Genomic DNA, 11372 nt, shown 5'->3' with positions numbered 1-11372 from the left:
CGGTGTGAAAGAAGGCAGGGCGATGGGACAATTTAAAAGATACTGTAAACATCGAACTATCAAATGCAATGAGTAGCATCTACTTGAATCCTAATTTAAAGAAAGGAACTGTGAAAAAATATTTTTGAGATGATGAGGGAAAGCTGAATATGAACTAGGACAGTATTATACGATGTTGATATAATTATAGTAAATTTTATTGGTTGTAATAATAATGTCATTAAGGAAGAAAACTTTCATGCCTGTAATTCCAGCACTCTGGGAGGCCAGGGCAGGAGGGTCATTTGAGGTTAGGAGTTCAAGGCCAGCCTGGGCAACAGAGCAAGACCCTGTCTCTACAAAACATAAATTTTTAAAATTAGGCAAGTGCAGTGACGTGCACCTGGGAGATTATAATAAAAATTATAAATTATATAATTTGACCTAGCTACTTGGTAGGCTGAACAGGAGGATCACTTGAGCCCAGAAGCTCAAAGCAGCAATGAGCTATGATCATGCTATTGCTCTCCAGCCTGGGCAAAAGTGAGATCCACTTGTATAAGATAATATAGGAGAAAATATGTGGAACCTAGAGCTTGGTGAAGAGTTCTTAGACATGACACCAAAATCATTGTCCTTAAAAAGACAAATTGATAAGTTGGATTTCATCAAAATAAAACATTTTGCTCTGGAAAAGACCCTATTAAGACGATGACAAACTTTTGCAAAATACATATCCAACAAAGGGCTTGTATCTAGAATAGATAAAGAACACTCAATACTCAACAGAAGAAAACAATCCAGTTAGAAAATGGGCAAAAGACATGAATAGAAGACAATATATTTCACCAAAAAGGATATTCAGATGGCAAATAAGCATTATTTTTATTTATTTTTATTTTTTATTATACTTTAAGTTCTGGGATACATGTGCAGAACATGCAGGTTTGTTACATAGGTATGCATGTCCCATGGTGGTTTGGTACACCCATCAACTGGTCATCTACATTAGGTATTTCTCCTAATGCTATTCCTCCCCTAGCCCTCCCACCCCCAGCAGGCCCCGGTGTGTGATGTTCCCCTCCCTGTGTCCATGTGTTCTCATTGCTCAACTCCCACGTATGAGTGAGAACATGCGGTGTTTGGTTTTCTGTTCCTGTGTTAGTTTCCTGAGAATGATGGTTTCCAGCTTCATCCACCTCCCTACAAAGGACATGAATTCACTTGCTATTAAGAAAATGCAAACTAAGAACATCATGAGATATTACTACACACCTATAAGGAGAGCTAGAATAAAACAATGACAATATCAAGTGCTGGTGAGGATGCAGAGAAACTGATCTCTCATATATGGCTGGTGGGAACATAAAGTGGCACAACTACTTTGACAAAACATTTGTCAGTTTCTTTTCTTTCTTTTCTCTTTCTTTTTTGAGATGGAGTCTCACTCTGTCGCCCAGGCGGGAGTGCAGTGGCTCGATCTCGGCTCACTTCCAGCTCCGCCTCCTGGGTTCACGCCATTCTCCTTCCTTAGCTTCCTGAGTAGCTGGGACAGGTGCCCACCACCATGCTCAGCTAATTTTTTGTATCTTTAGAGAGACAGGGTTTCACCATGTTAGCCAGGATGGTGTCGATCTCCTGACCTTGGGATCTGCCCACCTCGGCCTCCCAAAGGGCTGGGATTACATTTGTCGGTTTCTTAACAAAAACCAAACATACTCTTAACATAAAACACACCACTTATACTTCTGGTCTTTTGTCTCCCCAAAATGGAAAATCATGTTCATATCAAAGCCTGTGTATGAATGTTCATAACAGCCTTATTAGCAATAGCCAAAAATTGGAAGCACTCCAAGTTTTTTTCAATGGGTAAATGATTAAACAAAGGATGACATATCTATACCATGGAATATTACTAAGCAGTAAAAAAAAAAAAAAAAAAAAAAAAGAACAATTGATAAACACTATGACTTGGGAGACTTACACTGAGTAGAAAAAAAGCCATTTTCAAAAGGTCACATGCAGTGTGATTTCATTTGTATAACGTTCTCTAAATGACAAAATTAGAGAGATGGAGAACAGAGTAGTGATTGCCAGGGGTTAGACAAGAAAGTAGTGGTTGCCAGGTGTGTGTTGTTGGGGAGTAGGTTTGATTATTAAGGGGCAACTTGAGGAGATCTTTGTAAGATAGAATAGTTTGGTATCTTAACTGCATAGATGGTTACATATATCTATACTTGCAATAAATATGACATAGAACTATATATACACATTGTATCAATGTCAATTTCCTGGTTTTCACATTTTACTATAGTTATGTGAGATGCAACCATTGGAATAATTGAGTGAGGGATACATGAGACTTGTCTATACTATCTTTGCATCTACCTATACATCTATACTTATTTAAAATAAAAAGTTAAATATTAATTTAAAAAATGGGTTTCTGGAATCTGTTATTGCACACATCATCATACCCTGGGCTCACAATCACAGAAATCTTTTTGATTTAGTTTTTTCCTCAAGTTTTCCTTTCAGACTAGCCTATTTATTCAGTTCCCTTCTTTACAGAATTTAACAAATGATTATATTCATGCCACAATCACTATGGCATAGCATCTCTCAAATCAGAATGACCTAGAAGGCTTCTTAAAACACAGAATGCAAGTCTCTGACCAGAAATTCTGATTAGGAAAGCCATGAAAAGACCAGTAATTTTCTTTTCTTCCTTCCTTCCTTTCTTTTTCTTTCTTTCTTTCTCTTTCTTTCTTTTTCTTTCTTTCTTTCTCTTTCTTTCTTTTTCTTTCTTTCTTTTTTCTTTTTTCTTTCTTTTCTTTCTTCTTTCTCTTTCTTTTCTTTCTTTTTTCTCTTTTTCTGTCTTTCTGTCTCTTTCTTTCTTTCCTTTCTCTCTCTCTCTCTCTCCTTCCTTCCTTTCTTCCCTCCCTCCCTCCCTCCCTCCTTCCTTCCTTTCTTTCTTTCTTTTTTTTTTTTGAGACAGAGCAATGACATGATCTTGGCTCACTGCAACCTCCATCTCCCAGGTTCAAGCAATTCTCCTGTCTCAGTCTCCCAAGTAGCTGGGATTACAGGCATGCACCACCATGCCTGGCTAATTTTGTATTTTTAGTAGAGATGGGGTTTCACCATGTTAGTCAGGCTGTTCTCAAACTCCTGATCTCAGGTGATCCACCCACTTTGGTCTCCCAAAGTGCTGGGATTATAGGAGTGAGCCACTACGCACGGCCTAGTAATTTACATTTCTAATAAGCTCTTAGGTAGCTCTTAGGATGCTGAGGGGAAATGCACATAGTGTTTTGCATATTTGCTGATAGTTAAGATCAAACGTAGTCTCCACTCTGTGTGATATTCATCAAGACACATAACCTCTCTGAGCCTTGGTTTTCTAAAATGTAAGCTACTCAGCTCATAGGATTATTGTGAAGGAAATGAGATAAAGCATGAAATACACTGTAGCTCATTCTTATCATTTTTGTTATTACTAGCTTGTTTGGAAAGTCACTTTAGCACGTATGAAATCTGTTAGTGTATCTCTCACAATAAAAAATGTTAGCACATCCAAAATGCACATTTGCATTATAAGTATAACTGTCTGAAACAGGTAAATATTCTTTCATATTTTTTTGTGTGTGCGTGTGTGTTTGTGTACACTTTAGAAAGTAGTGGTGGTAATAAAAGATAGGGTGTTTGCTTCAGTGCATTAATTAATTTTCTAGATAATACAAGTAGCCTGGAAGACAGCGCATAGATCAGTTACTATCTAGGATTACTTTACAAAGTGAATAGTAATGGAGGCTGTGGCACAGAAAAATGAAATGAGGGCTAAGGTCATACAGGTAGTCAAGGGCAATCAAGCATGAGAATCATATCTCCTAGCTCTCAACCCAGGGTCCCTTTCAACACACCAGGTAGTCTATTCTGTAACTCCCTTGAGAATCTTGATCAGCATATTGAAACTGGACACCTTCCTTATATCTTATACAAAAATTAATTAAAGATGGATTAAATTCTTAACCCAACATAAAAACCCTGGAAGAAAATCTAGACAATATCATTCAGGACGTAGGCATGGGCAAGATTTCATGATGGAATCTTGAAATTCCGAAAGCTTTTGCAACAAAGCAAAAGCAAAAATTGACAAATAGGACCTAATTAAGGTAAAGAGCTTCTATACAGCAAAAGAAGCCATCATCAGAGTGAACAGACAATCTACAGAATGGGAGAACATTTTTGAAATCCATTTATCTGACATAGGTCATATCTGGTCTACAAGGAACTTAAACACATTTACATGAAAAAAACCAAACAACCCCATTCAACAGTGGGCAAACGACATGAACAGACACTTTTCAAAAGAAGACATTAATGTGGCCAACAAACATGAAAAAAAGCTCAACATCACTTATGCAAATCAAAACAACAGTGAGATACCATCTCATGCCAGTCAGAATGATGATTTAAAAAATCAAGAAACAGGCCGGGCGTTGTGGCTCATGCCTGTAATCCCAGCACTTTGGGAGGCCGAGGTGGGCAGATCACGAGGTCAAGAGTTCGAGACCAGCCTGGCCAACACCATCTCCACTAAAATACAAAAAATTAGCCAGGCGTGGTGGTGTGTGTCTGTAGTCCCAGCTGCTCTAGAGACTGAGGCAGGGGAATTGCTTGAACCCAGAAGGCAGAGGTTGCAGCGAGCCGAGGTTGCAGCTAGCCAAAGTTGCAGCTAGCCAAGATCACGCCACTGCACTCCAGTCTGGAGACAAAGCAGGTCTTAAAAAAAAAAAAAAAAAGTCAAGAAACAACATACGCTGGCAAGGTTGCTGATATGGTTTGGCTGTGTTCCCACCCAAATCTCATCTTGAATTCCCACATGTTGTGGGAGGGAGCCAGTGGGAAGTGGCTGAACCATGGGGGTGGGGCTTTCCTGTGCTGTTCTCTTGATGGTGAACGAGTCTCATGAGATGAGATGGTTTTAAAAAGAGGAGTTCCCCTGCACAAGTTCTCTCTCTTTGCCTGCTGCCATCCATGTAAGATGTGACTTGCTTTTCCTCACCTTCTGCCATGATTGTGAGGCTTTCTCAGCCACGTGGAACTGTAAGTACAATTAAACCTCTTTCTTTTGTAAATTGCCCAGTCTCGGGTGTGTCTTTATTAGCAGCGTAAAAATGGACTGATATAGTTGTAGAGAAAAAGGAACACTTTTACCTTGTTGGTGGGACTGTAATTTAGTTCAACCATTGTGGAAAGACAGCATGGAAATTCCTCGAAGTTCTAGAAGCAGAAATGCCATTTGACCCAGAAATCCCATTACTGGGTATATACCCAAAAGAATATAAATCATTCTGTCATAGAGATACATGCACGCATATGTTCACTGCAACACTATTCACAATAGCAAAGACTTGGAATCAATCCAAATGCCCATCAATAATAGACTGGACTAAAAAAAATGTGGTACATATACACCATGGAATATTATGCAGCTATTCATGTCCTTTGCAGGGACAAGGACAGAGCTGGAAACCATTATCCCCAGCAAACTGATGCAGGAATGGAAACCAAAAACCAAACATTCTCACTTGTAAGTCAGAGCTGAATAATGAGAAAACAGACACATGTATGGGAACAACACACACTGGGGCCTGTTGGGGTGGGGGTAGGGAGAGCATCAGGAAGAGTAGCTAATAGATGCTGGGCTTCATACCTAGGTGATGGGTTGATCTGTGCAGCAAACCACCATGGCACACGTGGTTTGCCAATGTAACAAACCTGCACATCCTGCACATGTACCCCAGAATTTAAAATAAAATTTGAAGAAATAAAAAGAACCCTGACTAGCCAAAAAATAACATGTTATGGAGGTTGCAGAGAAAAGGGAATGCTTATTCGGGAATGCTTTTTCTAGAATGCTTATACACCATTGGTGGGAGTGTAAATTAGTTCAATCATTGTGGAAAACAGTGTGGTAATTCTTCAAAGAGCTAAAAATAGAACTACCATTTGATCAGTAATCCCATTACTGGGCATATACCCAAAGGAATATAAATCATTATACCATAAAGACACATGCACTTGTATGTTCATTGCAGCATTGTTCACAATAGCAAAGACATGGAATCAACCTAAATGCCCATCAATGGTAGACTGGATAAAGAAAATGTGATACATATACATCATGGAATACTATGCAGCCATAAAAAAGAATGAGATCATGTTCCTTTGCAGGAACGTGGATGTAGATGGAAGCCATCATCCTTAGCAACTAATGCAGGAACAAACAGGAAACTAAACACCCCATGTTCTCACTTCTAAGTGGGGGCTAAATGATGAGAACACATGGACACTTGGAGGGGAAAAACACACACTGGGGCATAATTTAGGGTGGGAAGAGGGAGGGGATCAGAAAAAAATAACTATTGGGTACCAGGCTGGGTGACAAGATAATCTGTACAACAAACTCCCATGAAATGAGTTTACCTATAGAAGAAACCTGCACATATACGCTGAACCTAAAATAAAAGTTAAAAGAAAAAATAATTCTGACTCGTTTATACAACTGAGGCTGCTTGTAATTCCAGCCAGCTCAGTTCTCGTACCACCCCTCTTGCTGAACCCTAAGTCAGAAACTACCCACTAACTTAGCTCTACTTTGCAGTATAATCCTGTCTCAAAAACCCACAGGGGAAACATTAATCTGGGAAAATTTTCAGATGTATATTTCTGTGTCCAGTGTGTGACTTTATAGCATCACACACGATTTTTAAAAAATAGTTCCCTAGTCAAAACTTTTGTAATGTACCATAAATCAGGAGATCTGGGTTTTTCTAGGTCTGGCTCTGCCATTAAAATACTGTCTGATCCTGGGCAAGGCACCTTCCCTTTCTGTTCCTCATTTTTTCATCTGTTAGAGTAGGATATTTGACTAGCTGGTTTCTAATGATCCTGTAAGCTCTAGCGTTCTGAGTCTGATTTTACTAAAGAGATTCAAAAGAGGTTAAGTCCCCCAGTGTTCCCCTTTCTCACTAATTAATGGCAGAAATGAGGAGTAGGGAGAAACAAATGAATTCGGAATGTGATTCAGGTTCAAACTCTGGTTCTGCTAGCCACTGGTAATGAAATATTGTCCAACTGATATACTTTTACGAACTTTTGCTTTCTACTTTACTAAATGTGTAAAACAATACCTCATATTTTTTCCCTTTTCTCTTTTGTTTTGTTTTGTTTTGAGATGGAATCTCACTCTGTTGTCCCAGCTGGAGTAGAGTGGCATGATTTTGGCTCACGGCAACCTCTGCCTCCTGGATTCAAGTGATTCTCCTGCCTCAGCCTCCCAAGCAACTGGGATTACAGGCATGTGCCACCTGGCCCGGCTAATTTTTTGTATTTTTAGTACAGACAGGGTTTCACCATGTTGGCCATGTTGGTCTTGAACTCCTGACCTCAAGTGATCCACCCGCCTTGGCCTTCCAAAGTGCTAGGATTATAGGTTGAGCCACTGTGCCTGGCCACCTCATAAGTTTTTCCATAATTAAATACCATAACATACAAAATGGACTGGTGTAAATAGCCTGCTCCAACCCTTCTACAGTGGATCTTCCTATTTTGTTCTATCTTCCTCCTTTCCTTCCTTTTGTCCTACATGCTCGCTCCCAGAATTATCTTTCATAAGTATGACCTGGATATGTATTTTCTGAGTACTAAGAAAAATGTGGTACCATTATATTTAGTATGACGTGATACTAAATACTAGGCAAAAATTTGCCTAAATTTTAGGTAGAATTTTTGGATCAATACTTAATCTTGAAAGGATAGTGTCTTTTTATTTTTATTTTATTTTTTATTTTTTTTTGAGGGCCTCTCTCTGTCGCCCAGGCTGGAGTGCAGTGGCACGATCTTGGCTCACTGCAAGCTCCACCTCCCTGGTTCACGCCATTCTCCTGCCTCAGCCTCCCAAGTAGCTGGAACTGCAGGCTCCGCCACCATGACTGGCTAATTTTTTTTTTTTGTATTTTTAGTAGAGACAGGGTTTCATCATGTTAGCCAGGATGGTCTCCATCTCCTGACTTCCTGATCCGCCCGCCTCGGCCTCCCAGAGTGCTGGGATTACACTTGTGAGCCACTGCACCCAGCCAGTGTCTTATTTTTTTTCCCAGTCCAACTTTCTTGCTAAAATTGATTCTTGAACTTATTTTCTATTCTCGATTCTTTTTATATAGCTAAAGTATAGCAATTTCCTAGTGTCTGAGAAGTCACCTCAATATCATAGAAATTATCAGAAACCATTCAAATTTTCCAAGAAATGTTATATTCATTATCTCATTTGGGCTTCCTAAGAACATCCCTGTTTGTATGCCATCAAGGGCCATTAGCTCCATTTTACAAATAAGAAAACGGAAGCACAAAGAGATCAGAAAGACAGCAGGTCTCAACCTTCAGCTCTATGTGTTTTTGTTTTTTGCCAAATTAGTTCATTTCAGTTGGAGACTGATTAGCTACTCACCAAAAACTCTTCCTCTTCTCCTGTGTACACAGATGGGCATCTTCCTTTCCAGTGAGGTGTGATCACGTATTTGAGTTCTAGTCAGTGGAATGTGAGTGGAAATGTTTGGCACTACTGGATCTAGTTCTAGAGAGCTTCTCAGTAGATTTTCCATACATTATAAACGTTGAGTTTATTTATTACAGCAGCCAACATTGCTATAACCCTTATAATTCGCTATTACTCCTACATCTCTTTTTCTTCCTTTCCTCAAAACATTCGGTATGTATGCCTTCCTTACTCATGACTCTTCCCTCTTATGGAAGGCACTAACCTTCTATGAATCCTTCAAGGATGATATCTTATGAGAATTATGTGCTCCATGATACCTCCCCCCAAAATCTCCTAGAGCATTGTTTCCAAATATATGACATAGACAATTGGTATCATGCAATTTGGTCCTTGATTAAATTGAACACTGTTGGTTATGTATATTGGGCTTCACCAAAATTAGATTGTCTTAATTTATCACATATCCAGTGATACCCCATGAAGTATTGCTCATGCAGCAAGAGCTTAATAAATTCCTGCTGATTAATTGAATGTTACAGGTTTAATGAGCAAAACTGAAAATATCTGACCATTGCCTGGCCATTCATTACTTTGCAAAGATTTATTGAGTACCTATTATGACTTTGGCATTGCTCTGGAAACTAAGACCAAAGTAACTGTACTACTTCCTTATCTTCCCTTTGGGATAGTTTTTCATTTAATTTTTCCACCCTAGAGCTTTTCTCCTAGGGTTGGCTGCTTTCTATGCATCGACAAGGAGTATGTGTGAGGTACATTGAATACATTGGGCCTTAAATCCAGGCACTTTGAGGCTCAAATCCTGGTTCTCTCAATTTCTTTCTGTGTAACCTGGGATAATATCCTTACTCTTTCTGTACTTCTGGTTCTGTCACAATAAAAGAAGGAGTAATATATAACTTACAAGGTTGTCACAATGATAAAATAACACACACAAAATGCCTAAACCTAAATAAATAGAGCAAATGTTCAGAAAATGTTATTTTCCTTTTAGCATGGCCCAGTCATTTGGAAGGGGGAAGCCACCTTCCCAAAGGAACATACAGACATTTGGTGAGAAGTCTGAGGTGAAATAGGTGACCATCCTAGGGGAGCTGTAGTCCTTCTGTGCCCGTTTTTTTTTTTTTTTTTTTTTTTGAGATGGAGTCTTGCTCTGTTGCCCAGGCTGGAGTGCAGTGGTACAATCTTGGCTCACTGCAACATCCACCTGCCAGGTCCAAACGATTCTCCTGCCTCTGCCTCCCGAGTAGCTGGGATTACAGGTGCCTGCCATCACACCTGGCTAATTTTTGTGTTTTTAGTAGAGATGGGGTTTCATCATGTTGGCCAGGCTCGTCTCGAGGCTGGTCTCGAACTCCCGACCTCAGGTGATCCTCCCACCTCAGCCTCCCAAAGTGCTGGGATTGCAGGCATGAGCCACTGCACCCGGCCCCTCTGTGCCTTTTAAGAATTTCCCCAACTTCCTCACTGGGACCTTTCCAGAGAATATATGAATTCAGAGAATTTGTGGGATCTCTTCTCCATTCAGGAGGAGGACAGAAGAAAACTGTTGATTTATTAGATGTGAGAGTTTGGAAAAAAGTGATCTTATTCCTAATTCTTTGCATCTCTTTCTTATGTATTTAGTCCTGTAGACTTAAAGGGCAAATTAATAACGTTGAAATTTAGTTCATCCCTGTGTTATGATGATTTTGCAGTGTATGGATCTTCCATACTAGTAAATGAAATGATTTTATGCAATATGAAGACACAGTATTCAGGCTCTCAGAAGAGCTGCACAGGCCAGGATGGGGAGACGTAGCTGAACAGCTGCACGTGTGAGAGGGATTAGTGATTTCAGTTGACTGCCAGCCCAACATGAGTCACTAGAGTGTAGAGACTGCCAAGAGAATAATTTGATCTGGTGCTGAATTAACAGGACTGTAGTATCCAGACCAAAGGGAGTGATACTCCTGCTGTTTCGGCACGAATCAGACCACACCTAATGTCCCACAGTTCTTGTTTACCTCAAATACCCCATTTCTTTTAGTGTTCTATACAAACAGGAAGTGATTGTCTTATAGGAACAACTGTCTAATACTTGTGTTAGAAAGCTTTATCCTTTACCTTATCGCTACCGTAGAATTTAGCACAGAAGTCGTGTTGCTATTTTTTATGTCAAGAGACAGGGCCTCCCTATGTTTCTCAGAATGGTCTCAAACTCCTACACTCATGTGATTCTCCTGCCCCAGCCTAGTAGCTGGGACGACAGGTGTGCATCACTGCACCCACCTGACTATGTTATTTTATGAGTGGATGTTTGCATCTCTGAGGGCTAGAAAAGTGTCCTCTTTTGTGTATCTGGTAGTATACATGGGATAGAAAATGTTCTGGTCTATCTTTTTAAGGTAATATATTGGCTTCAAGAAGCAGTATCTACTATATTAACTTGGACAATGTAATCAAACAGACCTCAATTCAAATATTGATTAAGCTATTATGAACAAGAAAATTCATCAATTTCCCCTCTAATGCTTAGTCCTGTGTTTGTGAGTTAGAGTAATTCCTACTGCTTCTCTCAGCCAGGTGCGGTGGCTTACACCTGTAATCCCAGCACTTTGGGAGGCCGAGGCCGGCAGACCACAAGGTCAGGAGTTTGAGACCAGCCTGGCCAACATAGTGAAACCTCGTCTCCACTAAATATACAAAAAATTAGCTGGGTGTGGTAGCAGGTGCCTGTAATGTTAGCTACTCAGGAGGCTGAGGCAGGAGAATAGCTTGAACCTGTGAGGCGGAGGTTGCAGTGAGCTGCGATCGTGCCACTGCACAC

Source organism: Macaca fascicularis, chromosome 8, assembly GCF_037993035.2.
Source record: "Macaca fascicularis isolate 582-1 chromosome 8, T2T-MFA8v1.1".
NCBI lineage: Eukaryota > Metazoa > Chordata > Mammalia > Primates > Cercopithecidae > Macaca > Macaca fascicularis.
This window is presented reverse-complemented; position numbering follows the sequence as displayed.